Source organism: Chiloscyllium punctatum, chromosome 24 (assembly GCF_047496795.1).
Source record: "Chiloscyllium punctatum isolate Juve2018m chromosome 24, sChiPun1.3, whole genome shotgun sequence".
In the NCBI taxonomy this organism is placed as follows: domain Eukaryota; kingdom Metazoa; phylum Chordata; class Chondrichthyes; order Orectolobiformes; family Hemiscylliidae; genus Chiloscyllium; species Chiloscyllium punctatum.
Window position 1 is genome coordinate 72,498,361 of NC_092762.1, and position 24,108 is coordinate 72,522,468.

Sequence of the window (24,108 nt, forward strand, 5' to 3'; positions counted from 1 at the left end):
AGGAGTGGCTCCTGGGATTCGGTGACAAGGGTATCTTTATCACATGGAGTCAGAGTGCGGTAGGGGGAGAGAGAGAGAGAGAGGCATAGGATCTGACAGTAGCTTGGGTGTTTGATCCCTAGGATAGGGGCTTCTAATTGTAGGTTTTCTGATCTCAGGGGAAGATGGTTGGTGCTTGTGACAGTGAATGGTCACAATGAGACAGTTGCTCATCGTGGTGGGGGGTGGTGGGGTGAGGGTCACAGTAGCAGGCTGATCATGGGAAGGGAAGCAAGTGTTACTGGGTAATTTGGTGGAACTACAGGAAACTCCCTAGGACACACAAGTGGGGCTGCAAAATCACGTACCTCATGGATTCTCTCTTTATCACCATTTTCAGCTGCTAAGCTTCCTGAGGGTGGGTTAAAAATATTAAGGTACTAACATTTCAGTTAGACTTGCTCATAATGCTGAAATGACCAATTCACTTCATATAAACCGATTGTCCACTTCTAGAGCCAGTGACTTCAATGTGGATTCAATTCTTGTTCTAGACTTGGATTACAATCTCTTAGCTGACTATCCCAACCAACAATCCACTAAACGTTTTCTAGACAAAAACATTCAAACTTTACTATTCTCTTCTCTCTCTCTCTCAGTATCTGTATCCCAATTCTTCTTTCCCCTGTTATGGCCATTCCCAGGATGAGGTTCCCTAATATGTTGAAGTTCCAGATGGGATATTCCAAATGGTTAAACTGCTGTGTGAGTACGGATGGATTGTCCCTCCTCCTACATTCATCTGGCCCCTCAGTTGTTCACAGTGAGGTTAATCTAGGATCAAAGAATCCCTTCCCTTGTGATATCTTTCTTCCAGACAAAATTAACTAATGTTTTAAAAGGACCTATTTAACCAGGCTTTCTTGAGTTAACCAAACACTGAGTTTATTAGTTGGCAAATGAAAACAGAAATAATAATGCAACACACAGACACTGACACACAGATCAGAAATGAAAATTGAGTCCTAAGTAAAGGCAAAAGTTAAAGGAGAAAGAGATACATGGTATGGTCCCTGAGTTGATTGTGAAGAGTAAATAATCAAACATTGGAATGTTACTGGTAGCATTGACATTGGCAATTCACATTCAATTTTGAGATTCTTGATTTTCAAGTTCATTGAAATTCCTTTGTTCTGGCTCCTATCAATGGTGGCTGACAGAGAACACACAGAGTGAAAGAGAGACAAAATTTCCCTTCCTTTATCTGCAGTGCAAGGCTGTTCTCAAAGCTGTGACCTTCATAGCATACTAGTCCACACATTGGTCACTAGTACATGCAGACCACGGTTGAAATTCACTTTTAACTTCATTTTATGTGTACGTCTGGAAGGGTAAAATATAAACGTGCCTGGAGAGAGATAGCTCACTGCCAGGAGGAAGTTGGGTAGCCAGATTCTTATTATTTCCTTTTAGTCTTTCCATTTGAAGTTTCTGTGACTCTGCAGGTGTGATATTCCATGAGTCCACAGAGGACTCTGTCAAACAGTCATTGAATTTGTATCCATAGTTATTTTTTGGCTATGTAAATTTTTTTTTGTTAAAAACACAGCATCCTATTGCCCTCACTGGCTGTCATCAACTCCCATTTCCAGCAGGTTGGATGGAGAAAAGATGTTTGAGCTAAAAAGTGATGGAAAAAAAGATTTTTGTGTTAAAAAGTGTAGGATAAAATCTAATTAATGACATGAACTGTGAAATGCCCCACTCCATCAAGCAGTGAGCTATTAACAAAACTACATAAAGAATAGAAAAGACTGAATCTTGCTTTATTTGGTTAAGTCCAAACTGTGCCAATTGTTTGGAGAGTTTGAGGCCAGGAGGCCTAGTGGGTTCTCTTGCTATATTTTATCAAATGCACCTCATTAATTACCTATCACACCTCCATGGTGCTGCTCATTTCCCATTTCTGCTCCACCTGACCACACACCGTTCCAGGGCAACTTGCAGATATCCCAGAATTCACTGACATCCCAGCAGGGACTGGACTGGTATTGGAGGCTGTCCTTGACTTCCTGTGCCAGGGCTCCCTGTCAGAAAGCTATACCCCTTGACTTGATCGAGGCCTCGTGACAACTATGCCAAGCATCCTGGCTTTGTGTTGGCAAAATAGCAGTAATATGAGCCTGGCATCTCTGGCTGACAGGGCACAACAGCAAAGGCACAGCAATGCATGGCAAGGATGCTGTGAGCATTCAGGAAGTCTCAGACTGATTGTGCACTATGAGAGCAAGCATACAGCCTGGAGATGCAGCCTGGTACAGTCCATGAGCTGGGGGTGTGCCCCTGCACACACTGTATCCTTGCTGCAGCGTTACAATGAGAGCTGCTAGTGCTGCCTAAGGTGCAACATTAAAATGCAGAGCATCCTAAGAGCAGATTGGAGATATGCCATAAGGATTTTTACAGGATGGTACATGAACGTGAGGTGTCCTGTGATGTTGGTGCCTGATGTCTGACATGTAGGTGGATCCGTTTGGTACTTGGCTCTGACCTCCATGTCAGATTTTCCCAAGGTCCAGCATGTTTGGTGAGTTCGCTAAGATGGTAGGATGTGAGAGGTAGAGATACATAGAAATAGAGAGTAGACAGGACGAACCCATTTTCCCTTGGCAGCGAGTTCAAAAACCAGGGGGTCATAGATTCAAGCTAAGTAACAGAAGGATTAGAGAGATCATGATGAAAACCTTTTTTGTGTAGAGGGTGATGAGTGTTTGGCATTTGCTGCCTGATTTGAGATGGAAGCAGAGACCCTAAACTCTTAAAAGGTACCTGGATCTGCACTGTAAGTGTTATAAACGGCAGGGCTATGGGCCATGTGTGGGCCGATGGGATTAGAAAGGGCATCTGGGTGTATTTAGCTTGGCACAGACAAGATGGGCTGAATGGCTCCATTTCTGTGCTGTATCATTTTATCATTCTATGGTTTTATGGAAAGCTTAATATGAATGAGGTGAATTGTGCTGTTAAGAAGGTATTTAACAATCATTAATTCCCATCAATCAACATCTCACTGCTGCTTAGTGAGAATCTTACTAAGTCACTTGTGAAAGGTGTAAAAGTGGTGAGAGTTGTTCCCCATTTCAAGATGGACCTCACTGCACTTGTTATCTGCTTCTGCCACACATAGCCGGGCATGGTTGCTCAGTGGTTAGCACTTTCCAGCCTCAAGGTGACTATCTGTATGGAGTTTACACATTCTCCCTGTGTCTGTGTGGGTTTTCTCTGGGTGCTCTGGTTTCTTCCCACAGTTCAAAGTCGTGCAGGTTAAGTGAATTGGCCATGCTAAAGTTCCCATATTATTAGGTGCGTCAGTCAAAGGGAAATGGGTCTGGGGGGGGGGGTTCCTTGTCAGATGGTCGGTGTGGACTTGTTGGTCTGAAGGGCCTGTTTCCACACTGTAGGGAATCTAATCTAATAGGGTAAAAACAATGACTGCAGATGCTGGAAAGCAAATACTGGATTAAGGGTGCTGGAAGAGCACAGCAGTTCAGGCAGCATCCAACGAGCAGCGAAATCGATGTTTCGGGCAAACGCCCTTCATCAGGAATCTAATCTAATAGCCCATGTCACTCATACTTGTATAAAGTATTACCCTAAGAGAAACAGTTCCTCATTCTTCTCATGCTGTGATAACTATCTGAGGCTAGGATCCTTTCCAAGGGCCTTAGCAGCATTTTGAATGCTTGTGTGTCAATTGCATGTGAGGTGTGACACTGAGTGATGGCAAATGATTGCACTGCAAGGCGTCAGAGCTGTATCCTACTTTGCCTTAACCACTCTGGGCGAACCGACCTTCCCTTCCAGAACTCAGGGATACTGAGGCCAGTTACAACAGCCTTTCACTGTCCAAATAATAGGGGAAATTGAGGACTGCATATGCTGGAGCATCAAAGTCAAAAAGGGTGGTGTTGGAAAAGCACAGACAGCACCCGCGGAGCAGGACAGTCAATGTTTCGGGCATAAGTCCTTCATCAGGAATGTCAACTAATAGGGCAAATATGTTGAGAACCATCTGGGGAGCCTTTTGCTAACAAATTAGTCCAGGAAAGTGGGGTATCGCACGCTCAGTGGGTAATACTTTTTATCTTAATCTAAAACTACAGCTTTGAACCTCACAAGAACTCTTATTAGCATGTTATATCAGTTGTCTCAGATCAGATCAATAGCATACAGTGCTTGGAGCCAAAATACCGTCTGCGATAGAACAAGACAAATGTACTTTAATAACCCAGCATTCCTGCCTTATGCAAATGATTAAAACAGCAGTCTCTGATGATATGTACCATCGCGCTGTTATGTTTGCAATGAAAAGCAATCTTCCAGAAATCAGTCCATTTATGTAACTGCAAAGATAACAGGCTGAGGCCTCTGCATGGCAAAGACATCAAAGAACATGCTCTCTGCTTCCAAGAGGCAGGGGATCGAGGGGAGGAAGGGAAAGAAAACCTAACCACATCACAGCAACAAATAACAATCACTAACCACTACCCCCCCCCCCCCCCCCCCCCAGCTATTGAAAGCAGCTCTTGGAGGTCAGACATGTGAAATAAAGCAGAAGTGTTTGGAAGAAAGGGGTCGTTCGTGTTGTTCACTGTGAGAGAGAGCAGCCTGTCATCAGTGGTTTTGAGCAAGGGCTTGGGTCGAGTAGTTAGTATTTAGATTCACAGCTGAATAAGCATGGGCCTGGAGCCAGCAAAGGAAAATAAACCACAGCTCTCCACTGACTGAGGGAAGTTAGACATGATGGCCATCTTAAGAAAATATCAAATATGATTACATGAAGGGATATCATTTTGAATACAAATAGTCGAAGGTTTTGATTTTGATTAAGTGGCAGCAGAAAATCACATAGCACAGTAGTACAGTCATTTCCTGTTAACTGCATAACCGATTTGTTATGAAATATATGGAGAAGGGGTATCTTGATTCAGAGCAGTTTATGATGAAACAATTAGTAAGATTCTTGGCATGAAAACTTCAGAGTTTTGTTTGGTGACACAGGTTTCAGAAATAATCCAGTTTAACCTCTGGAATTCCGACTTTAATGGACCTGTTACTTTCTGTAGAAGGTGTAACCTGACTTCCTGGTAATGCAATTTTCTGTTGTAAATTTAACTCGTGCACACAGCTGGATCTCCAGTTTCTATCTTTTCTGTACTTGGGTTTAAATGTATAACCCAGGGCCTGACCCCCATTTGGAGATTATTGACGGAAGAAGGAAAGTGAAACTGCATTTGCGTAGGCACTGCGTGCTCATGAGAGTTGTTTATCCAGACAGTTTTAATTAACTGCAATTGACTTTCACAAAATAAATAGTTTATGTCATGATTCTGCTGTTCACTTGATGTCAGGCTTGGCTGAATAATAGCATCACAGTCTGAAGATTGGGGTACCAGACCATTCCAGAAGCATGAACACACGGAGACTGGCACTTCAGTGCAAGACCATGAGGAAAGCTTGCACTGGCAGAGGTGCTGCTCTCTTGGATGAGTTGGAAAATCCGTGTCTGCCCTCTCATGGATGTAATTAAAGATATCAAGGAAATTCTCCAAATGTGTTCTCATTAAATTGAAAGATTAAAGAAAAGCAGGTGATCTAGTTGGGCGGCACTGCTGCCTCACCGCGCCAGAGACCCGGGTTCATTTCCCGCCTCAGGCGACTGACTGTGTGGAGTTTGCACATTCTCCCTGTGTCTGCGTGGGTTTCCTTCGGGTGCTCTTGTTTCATCCCACAGTTCAAAGATGTGCAGGTCAGGTGGATTGGCCATGCTAAATTTCCTGTAGTGTTAGGTGAAGGGGTAAATGTAGGGGTATGGGTGGGTTGCACTTCGGCGGGTTGGTGTGGACTTGTTGGGCCGAAGGGCCTGTTTCCACACTGTAAGTAATCTAATCTAGTCATGCAAATATATAAATTAGGTTCAGAAATAGTCCACTCAGCCCTTGAATGTTCCCTCAGCTGACAAGGTTATGGCTGATCTGATTCTGGCCTCAACTCTTTTTTCTCACTTGCCACTCCTCACCCACCAAAATTACCCAAAACTTTTGACTCCTTTGTTAGCCAAGAATCCATCTACATTTGCCTTAAAAGTATTTAATGACTCTTGTCTTCACTGTTTCCTGGAGAAAAGAGTTCAACAGACACACATTGTTTAAGGAAACAAAATTCTTCTCATCTTTGTCTTAAATAGGAGATCGTTAATTTTTAGACTTTGCCCCTCAGTTCTAGTCTCTTACAAAAGGGAAAGCAAATGTGAGTATATTCATTTCAGACAGAAAAAAGGCTAGATCAGGGTATTTTTCAGAGAGTATGGAGTTAAACACAATGGATGCCCAATGACATTTGAGGGTTCAGGTGCATCGCTCTTTATAATGCCACAAACCAGATTCAATAGTCAGGAAGGCTAATGGAAGGCTGGTCTTCATATCTAAGAACAGATGGAGAATAAGGATGCAGATGTTATGTTGCAGTGATATAAAACCCTAGTTAGATCCCAGGATAGAGTACTATGAGCAGATCTGGACACAACACCTGAGGAAGGATGCTTTGTCGTGGTTGTGGGAATGTTCGCCAAGTTGGGAAGTTTATTTGCAGACATTTCGTCCCCTGTCCAGGTGACACCTTCAGTGCTTTGGAGCCTCCTGTGAAGCACTGCTGTACTTTGTCATCTGGAATTTATTTGGTTTCGTTCCTGCTGCTTCTGGTTGTCGGTGCCAGTTGTTCGTCGTAAGGGCCGGTATATTGGGTCTAGTCTATGTGTTTGTTGATGGAGTCTGTGGATGAGTTCCATGCTTTTAGATATTCTCTGACTGTCCTCTGTTTAGCTTGTCCTATGATGGTTGTGTTGTCCAGGTCAAATTTGTGGCCCCTGTCATTTGTGTGTATGGCTACTAGGGATAGCTGGTTGTGGTGTTTAGTGGCTGGTTGGTGTTTGTGGATGCGGATTGTTAGTTGCCTGGCTGTTTTGGCCCTGGACAGAGTCAGCACAGCTTTACAATGATGATACCTGGACTTCAGCAGTTAAATTATGAGAAGAGATTAGACAAATTAGACTGTTATTCTTCAGGATTTAGAAGTCTAAGGGGTGATCTAATCAAGGTCCTCAGGATACTAACAGGAAAAGACAGGGTAGATAAAACTAATTTCACTGGGTGAAGATTCTAGAACCAGGGGTATAGTCTAAGAATTAAGACCAGGCCATTGTGGAGAGATGTTAAAAAAAACACTTCCACATGCAAAGAGTAGTAGAGTTTGGAACTCTCTTCCTCAAATGGTGGTTATTCCTCAAATACTAATTCAATTGTTAACTTTAAATCTGAGAAAGGCAAATGTTTATTATGCAAGGGTTTCATGGGATATGGGACAAAAGCAGGCTTGTGGAGTTGGGCCACAGATTAGCCATGATCTTACTGAATGGCGGAGTGGGATCGATGGGCTGAATGTCTTACTCCTGTTTCTGTGTTCCTACCTTTTCAGCGTCTATCCTGTCAAATTCCCCTCCGGATCTTATGTTTCAATGAGATTATCTCCCATTCCTCCAAACTCCAATGGATGCAAATCTATCAGGTCCAGCATTTCCTCATCAAATGAGCCCTCATCCCAAATAAGTTGAGTGAACCTTATCAGAACTACTTCTAATCCAGTGATGTCCTTTCTTAGATAAGGAGACTAAAACAGTACATCTCTAGGTGTGGTCTCACCAATACCTTGTAGAGCTGTAGCAAAATATCTCTACATTTACAATCAATGCCAACATTCAGTTTGCCATGCTGATCACTTGCTAGCCTGCATGTTAATTACTTGTGATTCATTGCCAAGCCAGCTCTGCATCTCAGAGTTCTACAGTTTCTCTCTCTCTCTCTACATTTAAATACTATACTGTTTTTCTATTGCTCATGTATTTTATTAGGATTTTGCTGTTTGCCAATATTTGCATTGTATGTATAACATTTTCAAGTGAGTGACAAAGCAGTGATTACACTACAACCTGAAGTGGTTCATTGGTTCTAAAGCGCTTTGGGCTGTCCTAAGGTCACTTAAGGTGCAAGTTGCAAAATATTCCTTCTTTAAATTTCATGCAATGACATCTTGCATTCATTCAGAGTGTTGGCAAGGCTGTACACACTTGAGTGACGCTATGCAGTGTGGGCTCTGTTGTGTTCACTGGGAAAGGTCAGAGAACCATTGAATCCATTAAGTGCGAAAACAGACCATTCAGTCCACACCACCCCTCCGAAGAGCATCCCACCCCCATCCTATCCCTATAATCCTGCATTTCCCATGGCTAACCCATCTAGCCTCAGACAGTGTGGGCAGTCTAGCATGGCCAATCCACCCTAACCTGCACATCTCTGGACTGTGGGAAGAAACTGGAGCACTTGGAGGAAATCCACACTGATATAGGGAAAAATGTGCAAACTCCACCTAGATGGTCAGCCAAGGATGGAATCAAACCTGTGTCCCTGGTGCTGTGAGGCAGCAATGTTAACCACTGAACCACCGTGCCACCAATGGTGTTTCAGGTTGAGTTGTTTGACAACCCCCACCATCCCCATTGTATCATTAAGCAACATGTTATGATCATTCAGGCTTTGTCACTCATTAATGTGGGCACTTAAAAAAACAGCCTAGCTAGAAGCAAGTTGGTAGCAGCAGTTTTAATGTTTGTGAGAATTCCTTTCCATTGTACCTTCTAGAGTAACTGCCTTTCAATGCTGAGATTCCAAATATGCCATTTAATGTTGCAGGCCTATTTTATTAGTGACCTCAACCTTCAGGCAACTTTTCCATGTTAGTTGTTACACCATTGCCTATAGTCTCTGAAGAAGAATTTCCAAATGAGTCAATATTGTGCTGACTCCTTAAGATAGGGAAGGTTTATTTCTTTAAATGAGGCAAAATGTTCAATATCCTTACAGTGCCATTTTGTCAGCTATCAGAAAACATTTACAATGTGCAGCTGAATCCTGCAAAATGAAAAATTGTGTTTGCCAACAAGTGTTTGACTTGGCTGAGGATCCATATAGCTGCTATATAAAAATTCTGATCTGTCAGATTTGTACTTCAGCCCAGTATTTTGCAAAAAACTGTTATTGTGCAAATGACATGAATGCATTGGATAACCTATAAAATATTAAATGTGTCAAACAATGGATATACAAACAATTTTCATAACAAATAATAGTTGGATCACAATCTTTAAAGCTGAATGTGTTGCTTGCATATGAATAATAGTCCTGGAATTGTTGGAGAGATTACAAAATTAAGTCTATTCAGGGTAAAACATTCATTTCAACTTGGTTTATCCATCCAATAATGACCTTAAATTCCAGTATCTATGTGGATTTTAAATTATCCCAGTATTTTTGCCTTTATGTTTGCACCCAAGAGTTCAACCCAGGCACAGATCACATTTTAGATTTTGATTTTTTTTGTCATCTGTACGTTTTGTGTGAAGAATTTTAATTAGACTGAAATGGTAGCCTTTTATTCCACTGTTATAATTTACACTGAAGCATTTTGCAGGTTACCTCACCAAAACGTAACAATAAAACACGTTCTTTGATACCAGCTTTCCAAACCAATGAACTCAAGTTTTTCCATTATTAAGTCAAAAGTTCAGATTTTGGACTCTACAAACAATTCTCTGCACCTACCTCCAACACTTGGTGATCAGAGCTCTAGAACACTATTTCAAAGTGACTAGGCTATCACATTGTAAAAAGAGAACAGGGATAGCATGCAAAGCATGAGTCAGAGGCTCAGTGGTAGCCCTCTCACCTCTAAGTCAAAAGATTGTGGTTGAAAGCTCAACTCAAGGCCTTGACTTATCTAATCTTGATTGTAAAATCATGTTGCATTGTTGGAGAGCTCATCTTATGTGTTAGATCAAGACCACAGTGCCTTTTTGAGGTAGATTTAAATGATCCCATGGCATTTTTCTCAGAAGAGTAGGAAATTTTTCCAGTGTGCCGGCCAACATTCCTTCTTTAACCAACACCACAAAAAGAAATTAGACTTTCAATCTTTGGTCCCATAAAGGCCAAACTGTTCTTCTGGTTTTCCAAGTTGCACTTTTATTTCCTAATAAGGGTTCAGAAAATATCAGGGCCTCTACTGTTTAGGAATGCAATGTTGGGATGAGCAATCGTATAGATTTTGCAATGGAACGTGTTGACAGGAAAGACAGCCAGATGAGAGATTTCATGGAATCTCTGCCTTTTCTCAAATCCAAATTTTTGCTTTCCTTGACCAAATTACTGCCAATCTCTGCTAGAATGGCAAGTGAAGTAGCAATGGAAACCATGACTGTATCTATAATAGAAAGCGCTCTAGGGATGCTATTAAGCCGTAGCACTATTAACATTGACAAGCCAATGAGTTTTCCTGATCAACAAGTCATTTTTTCTGACAGAGAAGTGAAAAAATTTCCATTGTTGTTGGAATTTAAAACATTTTTAAGCATTTCTCTAAATGGAGTTATGTTGTTAAAAAAACAATTATTTTTGCTTTATTTCCTCAACATTACAATTAAGATCTCCAATTAGCAACAAAATAAATTAACTAAGCCCTCTGACCCTCGTCACCCACCCACACACACACTTACAACAGCAGATACAGCAATTGTTTTTATAAACAAGTCAGGCTCTTGTATCAGATCAGGTAGTATCAGATACCTGAGATCTGAAATGAAAACAGAAATTGCTCATGAAACTCAACAAGTCTGACGGCATCTGTGGGATAAAGAACAGAGTTATGGTTTTAAGTCCGGTGGCACTTCATCAGAACGATTCGCAGCTAGGGCAAAATGGTATGTATGTTGCAGCTGAAGTTGGGAGGGGATGGGAGAATGCTGGAATTGGAGTTGGTTGAGGGGAGAGGTGAGTGGTAGATAGAAGTCGAACTCAGAGAGAGAGAGAGAGAGGGAGAGAGAAAGAGGTATGAAAGGAGTGAGTATACAAAGAGATTATGGAAGGCAGGCCAGGACAGAGGAAAAGCTGAATATGTGTTAATAAGAGCTTAGAGTAGGAGAAAATGGTTGACCTGTATTGAATGCAACTCATATTATGTTATAATAGGCCTAGGAGTATTTGAGGAGTATACTGTGCTAAAGGCAACCCATGTCCGGGTGTGGGATGGATAAAAAACATAGCAGGATGGAATCAGGCTCTATAGTTTTTGAGGTCATGTCCTAGAGACTGCAGGGTCACCAAAGGGAAAATGTGATGTTGTTCTTTGAGCTTGTGCTGCGGATTGCTGGAATACTGCAGAGGCGTGTGATGGAAATGTTGGCGAGTATCAGATAGCCAAATTCTGGGTTATTCACTCAAACATTGATGAATGTCAAACAATTATTAAGCAAAAGAAAAGGTTAAGTAAGCTGGCAGTCATATGAATAATTGCTACTCCTCCCCAGTGACATCACCAGAAGCCAACGTCTGGATTCTTTCACTTGGCCAACTCCGATCCATCAATTATCTGGGCGTCTACCTCTGTGAGTACTTATCCTGTCAGCTTCTTTTATTGAACAAGTCAATGTGACGGTTCATCATAAAAAGGGGTTGTATAAACTCTCTGCTAGAAAACTTTATCAAAATAAGGTATGAAAAACAGAATTTTAGTGCCAAAGGCTTCCTCAGTAAATGAGGAACACTTGCTTGAAAAATGGGATAGGAATAAAATTAACTTAATTGTTAGTTACGTACAGTATGTATATGAAAGTTCTGAGACACACTCTCGTGACCACAGTATCAAAATGAACATTCATAGCAACATCATCAGAATTAATGCCTTGATTCATCTGTGCAATTCTGGTCTCCTTCTATCGGAAGGATGTTGTGAAACTTGAAAGGATTTCAGAAAAGATTTACAAGGATGTTAACAGGGTTGGAGGATTTGACCTATTGGGAGGGGCTGGGGCTGTTTTCCCTGGCTTGGGAGACTGGGGGTGAGGGAGTGGGGGGCGGTGACCTTTATAGAGGTTTACAAAATTATGAGGGGAATGGTTGGATAAATAGTCAAAGTCTTTTCCTTGGGGTGGGGGACTCCAGAACTAGAGAGCATAGGATTATGGTGAGAGGGGAAAGATACAAAAGAGACCTAAGGGGCAACTTTTTCGCACAGAGGCTGGTACGTGTGTGGAATGAGCTGCCAGAGGAAGTGTTGGAGGCTAGCACAGTAGCAACATTTAAAAGGCATCTGGAATGGTTTATGAATAGGAAGGGTTGGAGAGTTATGGGCCGGGTGCTGGCAGGTGGGTTGGGTTGGGATATCTGGTTGGCATGGACAAGTTGGAGCGAAGGGTCTATTTCCATGATGTAATGACTCAATGAAAAGAGGAAACAAAATAACTGTCTAAGTCAACTGTTGCGGTCTTGGCACAGTGGTAACGCCCCTGTCTGTAAGGTCTTATGTTCAAATCCCATCTGTCCTTGAGGTGTGTTATGGCATGTCTGAGCACATTGGTTAACATAACTACAAAGTGTTAAAGGCACTAATTGAAGGTAGATTATTGCTTTCTCAATAGCTCTCAGATAACTGTAAGTGAGATTTAAAGAACAAGCAGGATTCAGATGTGGTGTTTCTGAAATTATGATGAACAAACAAGAAAGTCCCTGCAGAAATTCATCTCCTTTCCCTCCTGGATCTTCTGTAGGTACGAGCCGTGTTCTTTTTAATAGTAGAATGAGAAATATTTGATGAAGCAAGGCTAGATACAAGTGGCTAGTCTAATTTATTCCTCAGCTAGCAAATGAACAAGAAGTCATACAATGCTCACTTATTTTACTCAAAATTTTCTCACTGGGAAATGTCGGGTGGAAGGAGGGAAGTGAAACATTAATCTCTGTACTCTTTTGAGTACATCTGGTCAGCATGGACAAGTTGGAGCGAAGGGTCTATTCACTCAAACAGGGCCAGTGTCAAGGTCTCCTTTTATGAAAAAGAAAACTTTGACAGTACACCCTAGATATAAAAGCTATTTCCCCACTGACCCTGCCGCACCTCTGCAAGTTAAAATGTTCAAAGGGTTTGCAATTTGAGTTACTTTGCATTCATGACATTGATCAGTGAGAACTGCTGGTGGCATGTGGCACTTACTGAGCTGTGAATACTCCTGCGAATACTCCTGCGAATACTCCTGCGAATACTCATGTGAATACTCCTGCGAATACTCCTGTGAATACTCGTGTGCAGATATTCGGAGCCAGCAATTTCCTGGAAATTACTTCCACCTGCCTGTTACTCACCCTTCATCTCAAAAAGCTCACTCTCTTGGCATGTGACTACACAGCTCACAAAATTACATAACACAAAGCACAGGGAGATCCCTTTCCTCACAAGCTGGTCTTCCACATGAATGGATGTTCTTTTCTCATCATGAGATGTAGAAACAAAATAATGATTAATAATTCTGACCACATCAGCACTTTTTTCCACACTGTAAGTAAGTAATCTAATCTCCGTTTTAAAATCCCTTCACCCTAGTCAAAAAAAAAATCCCTTTTGCAGTATTTTGGCTACCGCAGAATGCTTCATACTACATTAAAGTATATTTGCTTGTGTGCATAGTTACAAAGATTTTTAAAGAATTCATTCATGGAATGCTGACTGGACCAGCACTCATTGCTCACCCCTTAGTTCACTTCAGAAAGTTGTGGTGAGTTGCTATCTTAAAAATGCTGCTGTCCATTTCCTACACCCACAGTACCATTAGGAAGGGATTTTGACCCAGCAACCTTGAAGGAATGATCTAATATTTCCAAGCTTGGATGGTGAGTGACTCAGGGAGGGATTTGCAGTGTAATGGTGTTCCTATCTACTGCCTTTGTCCCTCAAGATGCTAGTGGTTGTGGGCTTGGAAGACGTTACCCAAGGAGCCATGGTGACTTTCTGCAATGCTTCTTCGAGATGGTGCTTACTGCTGCATCTATTTTCCTTCCCGAATCTGTCTTCTGCCACTAGAAAAAAACCCCAAAACCTAGTGCATCGCGTTCTTTAGTTTCCTTGAGAAGCAGCCTTTCTTTGTTTGTGAGTCTAGAGAATAATTAGGCTATTCCACAGCAGGTGCCATCACAGCTAGGCCCGGTCCTGTCTGCAGGGCATCAGGGAGAAAAATGGTGCCATTTTGTCTTTGTTTAAAATCTCATCTGGCAGCGCCTCTATGTGGAAGTCAAGAGGCAGGATGTGTCCTCTGATATTTGGAATCAGATTTTGGGACTGTTTTGAGATCCCAAACTCCCAGTGAGTGAAACAGACAGAAAGGAGTCAAAAGGGAGGGGGGCACCCTCATATTTGACCCAGAGATAGATTTACTGTCCGGATAGTGCTGGTTGGTTGGGTGAATTTTCAAAACTTAGGTAATTTGATTATTTGGAAAGATTTACTGGTGGAAATAATACTAGTCAGTCATGTGTAGTAACATTCTGGATATTAAAAATAAATTTGAAGCTGAAGGGCCAAGCAGGAACCTTTCCAGAAGATTGTAATGGAAAAGGAGCAAGTCAGAGGGCGCTTCAAGATGGTGGCCCCCTTCTCTTCAATTTATTAAAAGCTAAATTAAAACCAGCTTTTGAAACCAGTCCATCACTCTGGCATGGAAGAGGCGTGGGTGCCCTCTGAAAGGCATCATGTACCCAGACTTGCAGGGACGGCTATAGTCTGGCTTTAACTCTGTCTCTGGGTCTGGCACTAGGAGACTGCTTCCAGGTCTCCACTAATTGTAGGCATTTAGAGGCTGCTAATACTTTGTCTTAAATCACTCTCAATGAGCTGGTCAGCACTGGCTGCACACTGTGCGGTCAGGTAGTCCTGCCACTTCCAGTTCACCCCCGCCCACCTTCTGTAAAAACAGAAGGAGTGGGAGGGGGTAGCGGGGTTTACAATCAGGGAACTGTCATGTTCAGTGATGGGGCTGTTCTTAGCTCATGCCCCCACACCCCAGATCCTGATGTCACTGGAGGCTGAGAGGCTGACTCAGGGACAGAAGCAACTCAAAAGCGGAGTCACGTCCGCATATCCAAGATTTGTCACAGCAGATAAAAAGACTGAAACTATTTGTTTTTGTTTTAAACAATGCAACTAACCTACCTAGCAGTCTTGACAAATTTCGACAGAACAGCTTCTTGCAAAATGTACTATCCAGAAATGAAAGAGAAAGCTTCAGACTGTGGCTTAGAGCCAAGTGGAGTCAGTAGCAGTAGCAACCTATAAGCACTTTCCAAAGAAATCCGTGCCCTATGGGTCACCCGCATCTGATTGTAGAATTAATTACTTTGAAGCTTGTCATAGAGCTTAATCCCCTCAGCAAGGTGAAAGTGGAATGTGATTTTTTTTCTTCTTTCTGGGCTGGTATTGCCAAGGCAATGTTTAAAAATTAAGCACCAGTAGTAGGATCCATTCTGTCTGTCTAGCCTCTTGTATCATTTGAACCTGTCAAAGATACAACTCTCTTGACGTCACTTGCTGATGGATTAGGTGCCTGTTGAAGCCTGTCTACTCAAATGGTGAATTGGAGATGAAACAAAATGCGTCAATCATCTAATTACTAACATTAAACAGAATCCATGGTATTGATTCAAAACACTTTGACCTTCGACTCATGGTAATATCTTGGTTACTATTGAAATAATAATTGCAAACTTCCTGCTGGTTGTGTGCATTGTAACAGAAGCATTTAGTTTTTAAGAAGTTGTACAGTTTTAGAGTTATTGCCCGGGATTTGTCAATCACGCCAATGGAAGATCAGGACTTCCCCTGCCATTTCAGCTTTAAGCCTGGTTTACATATCCCTGTGTATTGTGGCAGTGCTGTTGCACAGCAAGAGGAGAGATCCCAATTAAAGGGGCATGAGCAACTCAATAGTCAGATTTCTCATTTATATCTTGGAAGAAATAGAGGGTTTGGTTAAGAAAAAGAAGGAAGCATATGTAAGGTATAGACAAGATAGATCGAGTGAATCCTTAGAAGAGTATAAAGGAAGTAGGAGTATACTTAAGAGGGAAATCAGGAGGGCAAAAAGGGAACATGAGATAGCTTTGGCAAATAGAATTAAGAAGAATCCAAAGGGTTTTTACAAATATATTAAGGAAAAAAAGGTAACTAGGGAGAGAATAGGGCCTCTCAAAGATCAGCAAGGTGGCCTTTGTGTGGAGCCACAGAAAATGGGAGAGATACTAAATGAGTATTTTGCATCCCTGTTTACTGTGGAAAAGGATATGGAAGATACAGACTGGAGGGAAATAGATGGTGACATCTTGCAAAATGTCCAGATTACAGAGGAGGAAGTGCTAGATGTCTTGAAATGGATAAAGGTGGATAAATCCCTAGCACCTGATCAGGTGTACCCAAGAACTCTGTGGGAAGCTAGAGAAGTGATTGCTGGGCCTCTTGCTGATATATTTGTATCATCAATAGTCACAGGTGAGATGCCGGGAGACTGGAAGTTGGCAAATGTGGTGCCACTGTTTAAGAAGGGTGGTAAGGACAAGCCAGGGAACTATAAACTGGTGAGCCTGACCTCAGTGGTGGGCAAGTTGTTGGAGGGAATCCTGAAGGACAGGATGTACATGCATTTGGAAAGGCAAGGACTGTCAGTTTGGATAGTCAACATGGCTTTGTGCATGGGAAATCATGTCTCACAAACTTGATTGTGTTTTTTGATGAGGGCAGAGCAGTAGATGTGATCTATATGGACTTCAGTAAGGTGTTCGACAAGGTTCCCTATGGGAGACTGATTAGCAAGATTAGAGCTCATGGAATACAGGGAGAACTGGCAATTTTGAAACAGAACTGGCTCAAAGGTAGAAGACATAGGGTGGTGGTGGAGAGTTGTTTTTCAGACTGGAGGCCTGTGACCAATGTAGTGCCACAAGATTCGGTGCTGGGTCCTCTACTTTTTCTCATTTACATAAATGATTTGGATGTGAGCATAAGAGGTACAGTTAGTAATTTTGCAGATGACACCAAAATTGGAGGTGTAGTGGACAGCGAAGAGGGTTACCTCAGATTACAACAGGACTTTGACCAGATGGGCCAATGGGCTGAGAAGTGGCAGGTGGAGTTTAATTTAGATAAATGCAAGGTGCTTCATTTGGGGAAAGCAAATCTTAGCAGGACTTATACACTTAATGGTAAGGTCCTAGGGAGTGTTGCTGAACAAAGAGACCTTGGAGTGCAGGTTCATAGCTCCTTGAAAGTGGAGTCACAGGTAGATAGGATATTGAAGAGGGCGTTTGGTATGCTTTCCTTTATTGGTCAGAGTATTGAGTACAGGAGTTGGGAGGAGTTGAGTGTTGGAGGATTTGAGCTAAAGGGAGAGGCTGAACAGGCTGGGGCTGTTTTCCCTGGAGCATCGGAGGCTGAGGGGTGACCTTATAGAGGTTTACAAAATTATGAGGGGCATGGGTAGGATAAATAGACAAAACATTTTCCCTGTGGTCGGGGAGTCTAGAACTAGAGGACATAGGTTTAGGGTGAGAGGGGAAAGATATAAAAGAGACCTAAGGGGCAACCTTTTCACGCAGAGGGTGGTACGTGTATGGAATGAGCTGCCAGAGGAAGTGGTGGAGGCTGGTACAATTGCAACACTTAAGAGACTAGGAAGGGTTTGGGGGGATATGGGACAGGTGCTGGCAGGTGGGACTAGATTGGGTTCGGATAACTGATCGGCATGGACAGGTTGGACCAAAGGGTCTGTTTCCATGCTGTACATCTCTATGACTCTATGACTGAAATCAAATCCAGCAACAGTAAGTTGATGATTCCCAAAGAGACATTCAGTTACCATTAAGAAGCCTTCTTTAAGCACAGCTTTAAGATGGTGGTGAGTCTTGCTTCTCTGTCTCCAAAAGTTATTAATTGGCTTTAAAACACTCTGATAGAACATGCTAAAGAAAGTTTTCCCCTTTTCTGAACAAAAGTAGCCATTGTTAAGCTTTGAACTGCAGTCCCTGTGATCATCATCCCTTCTATCCAGGTGGGTCTTGGTTTGGAAGTTAGAGAACATGGCCTGATAGCTATTTCTGCGTCCCCCAGCCATCATTTGCAGTTGACAGGGTGGAGAAGGGCAAATAGTGAAATGCTGATATGAAAAAAATAGGAGAGGACATGAGAGGACTTTGGCAGACCTCCCCATGCAGTTTCACTCTTACATCTGCTATTATCCTGCCTGGTTTTAGGACACAGTTTTGAGTCTGAATTGACTCAGCCATTTAATTGTTAGTCTTGAGGTCCTTCTGTGATATTCAGGCTAGGTATGGAGCATTCTCCAAGCCTGTATACTACCTGTTCAAATTAATACCAGCCTCTACATCCAGAAACTCTGCCCAACCACAGGTTGGCTGGACAGCTAGTGTTTTAATGCAGAATGACACCAACAGCACAGGTTCATATTCCTAGCCGAGTTTGCCTTGAAGGACCCTGCTTCTCAGATTCACCCCCATTCAAGTTGGGGTGACCCTCAGGTTAAGTCACCACCAGTCGACTCTTTTTCTTGACAGAGCAGCCCCATAATCCGGTCAGACTATGACAACTTTATCTTTACCAAGGGGATTGCCTAAATAAATTCATTATGTGGTTAAAGTGAAAAATAGAATTTGTAGCAATTTAAAGCTTTATGGAATGACTAGGCTTTACACAATTGTGGGCGAATGACCTGATGATTTTGTATCAACACTTTTCTGACAGCTTCAGTGTAACTTAACCTGAAGCAGCTGTGAGTTCCAGGCTTTGAATACTCAGGACCGAATGAAGGGAACTGGCTATTGTTAGACAGATAAGCCCAATGCTCGGCATATGATTGTGGACTTGTCTGTACCTGCCTGGAGCAAAGATAATCTAGCAGTTTTGTTAATGGATAAAATAATTCTGTTTTATCAGCTGAAGCAAAATGTGTCTCCCCTTAGGCTCACTGGACAGTCAGAGACATTTCCTCATGCACAGAACAGGTTTTCTGATTAACTATATGACAAGCCTGCACATGAATATTATAAAATGGATTCCTTGCATCATAAAGGGAGTTATCAATACATAGACGAGCAGAATCTCTGGACTGTGATGAGGTTTTTATTTAGGATCCTACAAACAATTTCAACATCCCAAGCTTAGAAATGAACATGAATTACTAATCACAAAGGTAAATGGAAGCCCATGATGTGAGAAGGATGGTGTAGTGATTGTAATGGGGTCAGCCAAGTGGACCTCATAGAATATGAGTTCCCTGATTGGGGCTGTTAATCTGGTCCAATCAGGGAGTCCAGCCTGACAGATAAGAACACCAGTATTGGGTTGCATGGTGGCTCAGTGGTCAGCACTGCTGTCTCACAGCTCTAGGGACCTGAGTTCAATCCCCCTCTCAGCCAACTGCCTGTGTGGAGTTTGCATGTTCTCCCCGTGTCTGTGTGGGTTTCATCTGGGTGGTCCGGTTTCCTCCCACACTCCAAAGATGTGCAGGTCAGGTTGTGCTAAATTTGCCCATACTGTTAGGTGCATTAGTCAGGGGTAAATATAGAGTAAAGAAATGGGTCTAGGTAGGTTACTCTTCGAAGGGTCGGTGTGGACTTGTTGGGCTGAAGAGCCTGTTTCCATACTGTAGGGAATCTAATGTAATCTGCAGTAAAGTTGCTAAAAAAGAAAAAAAAAAGAACACCAGTATCAGGCGGCATGGTGGCACAGTGGTTAGCACTGCTGCCTCACAGCGCCAGAGACCTGGGTTCAATTCCCGACTCAGGCGACTGACTGTGCGGAGTTTGCACATTCTCCCCGTGTCTGCGTGGGTTTCCTCCGGGTGCTCCGGTTTCCTCCCACAGTCCAAAGATGTGTAGGTCAGGTGAATTGGCCATGCTAAATTGCCCGTACTGTTAGGTAACCTACTGTTAGGTCAAGGGATAAATGTACGGGAATGGGTGGGTTGCGCTTCGGCGGGTCGGTGTGGACTTGTTGGGCTGAAGGGCCTGTTTCCACACTGTAAGTAATCTAATCTAATCTCTCATCTCATGCAGTATAAATGATGATTTGATTTCCTCACCCACCCCCCTTGGATTGCAAAGAAAAGAGAAAAAAAGAACACCAGTATCAGACATCCTTTCTCACTCTGAGAGCTAGTTTTGAGGGAACTGGGTTTGTGTCAAGGACTCTCCATGAGTAAATAAAAGGTGACTTGGTGATGGGATACTGGTCTCTGTGGAATTATTTCCGATGCATTTCAAAATTTATACAGAGTTCTTGTCAAACGCTATCTTGAATATTGGATTGAGTTTTGGACTTTGAATTTTTAGGATGATATAATAGTCTGAGAAGGGTATATCAGTATGATCCCTGGGTTAAACATTTAAATTATAAGAAGAATCACCTTAAAGATGGATCTGATTGCAGTGTTTGCAATGATAGAAGTAATGGGGGACTTCAAACACAATAGTTTAATCTCAAACTTCAAACTAAGTCATTTTGAGGTGGAATTGTGATATATTTATTCACAAGAAAAAAGGATCTCAAAATCTCCAAAAGGCTTTTGATCCACTGTCAACTGAAGCTTTCAAGACTGAAATCGATTAATCTTTGTGAAATACAGCTATCAAGGTTTATGTCAGAAATCACAAGCTTCACCTTTCAATGGAGCAGCACTCTGAAAGCTTGTGATTTTAAATAAATCTGTTGGACTATAATCTAGTGTCGTGTGACTTCTGGCTTTGTCCACCCCAGCCCAACACCAGCACCTCCACATCATAACAAGGGTTATGGAACAACAATGGGTAAATGGAGTTGAGATGCAGATCAATCATTATTTGAATGATTAGCAGAACACGCTGAACGACTTATAATGGCCTCCTCTAGTTCTATCTGTCTCTTGTGTAGATAGCACTCATTCATTCCCTTATTAGATGTGGCAATAACTTATGTTTATAGATGTGAATTAAATCTGCAAATCCACATTTCAAAAGTGCTTCCTATACAACAATTTTAATATTGCTGTTTATGTGACATAGAAATATAGTACTTGTAGGTAGAGGTTTGTCACTGTGGAACACTGAGGTACATTGCTGATGGATATGCCACCTCATAGATATTACCAGGATGGAAACACTTTAAGGGGATGTATTTCAAAATCTCAAAAGTCAATTCAGCTAGTCGGTTAAATTAGAGATTGAGAGAAAAATTATTTAAATGCCTCTTTAAAGAAACAAACTGAACAGTAGAAAGTGACAAAAATTTAGAGACCTTCAACTCTTTGCAATTGGAAAATGCAGCTCTTTATGTAACTTTATGTTATCTGGGCGATTATGACCCTGATGGGTCTGAATGAAGCAGTTGGATGAGGGCATTGCTCACTGGGCCAACATTTATTGCTGGCGATCAGAGTCGAGAGTGTGGTGCTGGAAAAACACAGGGGGTCAGGCAGCATCTGAGGAGCAGGAGAATCGATGTTTTGGGCATAAATCCTTCATCATTAACTTGCAAAGTGCCCTGATTACCCACCAGCCTGTCCGCACAGACATACTTCCCCTTTCGGTTAAACAACATTTCTATTTTAAAATACTCATTCTTGTTTCAAATTGCCCAACTTCCTTCCTCCTCCCTATATTTGTAACCTTCTCCAGACCCTAAGCTCTGCAACTTTCTCCGTAATCTTCTCTGCTTCTCTTCTCTTCTCTCCTCATTTTGGATCAAATTATTTGTCATCTATCTTATCTCCTATGTGGTTTAGTGTCACATTTTGTTTTATAATATCTTAGTCAAGCACTTTGCAATGCATTCTTACATTAATAGCACTATATTAATACAACTTGTTGTTGCTTTTCTTCTTCTGGTTTTTTGGTCAATACTTGTTCCTTCAAAAACATCACAAAACAGATTACTTGGCTATTTGTACGTGTTGTTTATGATCTTGCTGTGTGTAAATTGGCTACATTGCAACACCGATCATACTTCAATAGCACTACATGTGCTGAAGAGCCCTTGGGACATTCTATGGACACAAATGTCTTTCTGTCTTATTCTTTCCCTATCATTACAAACTGAAGCTACGTCATCTCACATTCAAAGCCTGTGGTTATCACTTCCCACTTACTGTCATTTTTCTCTCCAGCAAACTGTAAGAGACAATGAGGAGCTCCATTTGATTCAATGATGGAATTTATGACTGAAACTGACTTCGACATTGTTCTTCAAAAAGTATGTTTGTAGTCATTTTTTTTAGCCTGTCTCCCTAGTGATGTGGTGATAAAAGGAATTGAATTGTTGAACAATATCTTTACTACAAGACTTGTTTTCAAGATCACATTGTTCTCTCTGCTGGGAAGAAACAAGACTTGTTACATTCTGCAATGTGCTTGAAATGTAGACTATTTGTTCTATAGCGTGTAGTTCTGGGAAATGCTTTGGGAAGTTGGCAGAATTTTAACATGACTGGGAGTTGTAAAATGGTAAATGGTAAAGGAGTGGGAGGGGAGCTAAGAAGCTCCAAGTCTGCATTACTAACAGCATCTGACTACTGATAAAGCTTAAACAAATTGAAAGCTCTTAATACAGGCAAATAAAACTGTAAGAAACGTTATGGATTATCTGTTTTATGAAGCTTCTGCCCATTTTTTAAAGTCTCAAAGTTGAACAGCATAGTTATATTCTATTTCATCCCTGGGTTTGCCAGTTAACTGAGGTCAGGCCCTACTTTAGGACTTGATCATAAAATCAAGATTGATTTTAAACCAGTCCCCAGTGCAAATATACACTGGGGTCCATTTGAAACCAAACCTAAGTTACCACTATATGATAACTGTACTAACAACTGAGGGAGCTGCTAAGTTTGGAATCTCATTCCAGTTGCCTCTTTACTGCTAAGTGGCCTGTATGTCAGGATGGACTCGGCCTGCAGTTGCTCTTTGAACCTCAGACATGGGCTTTCATCAAGGTCATGGACTGGATCTTCATAGATTTGCCTGCATCATATTTGTCCAGATACATTGTTTAGTCAGAAATAAGGTCACGCAGATCTCACTGATGCATTTTCAGCAGTGGAGAAAAATGGATTTTTAAGACCTTGTTTGGCATGCAAGTGGCCATCTTGTAAATTCAACGATCTGGATAGACTGTCACTGTTAGCTGCCAATCAGTGTGATTCATTTTCATTTAATAGCGTCTTTGGGAGGGAAACACTCTGTATCTAAATTTATCTTTAATCTCTCCTCAATGAAACTGCAAAGTGCAAATCAGAACAACGTAATCTTTGCATTTATGAGAACAAAGATAAATGCAGTTTTCCACAGAAGAGACCTGCTTCATGTGGCTGGTGAGAGAGTCCATGACCAGGGGACCCATTTAGGATAACAGGCCAAAGAGCCAGGGGCTTGACAGTGGGTGCAAAATAAAACCGAGATTAATTTTTATATTGCAAGTTATTCCAGGTTGGAAAGTGCCACATAAAATGTGAGCTGGGAGAAAATTTAATTGAAACCTTTAAAAGTGGATTGAATATAAACGTAAAAAGAAAGAAGGCTGTGGATAATGAGGAGAGAGCTATGTCATGAGACTGTTGGGTCAATCTTATTAAAAATAACAGCATTACAGTGTGCTTCTTAGTTCCAATTCCAAGGGTTGCTCCCCTTGTCAAAGCATTTGGTGGGAACCACTTAAAATCCAATGGAGAGCCTCTCTACTGTCCACCCACTCATCTCCTGTCTGAGACTTTACGGAATTGGGGACAGGGGATGGTGATGGGGAGGCTTCTGCTCAACCTTTGGACTTTTGAGGCCTTCCCATGGACAATTAACAATTGCATTGGGCCCCAAATCACTACCACCTGTGTGTCGCCTGTGACTGGGGGACAGCCATGTTATGGGAAGTTCAGCTTTAGCTGCACGGGCTAGTGCCAGGCAAAGAGGAGCTCTGTTTTGTGGGTTTCTGGGTCCCTCCAGATGACCTGTCCCCTGCCGCCACCAAATTCCTTCCCCCTTAGCCTCCTGAACCCAGAAAGTGCTTGTAAATATTAGTTTTGGTGTGTACAACTAACTATCCGGGCAATTAAAATGTACTAGAAGCCTGCTTGATACAACATCAGTCTAACTTACTTGTTCCGTCCCT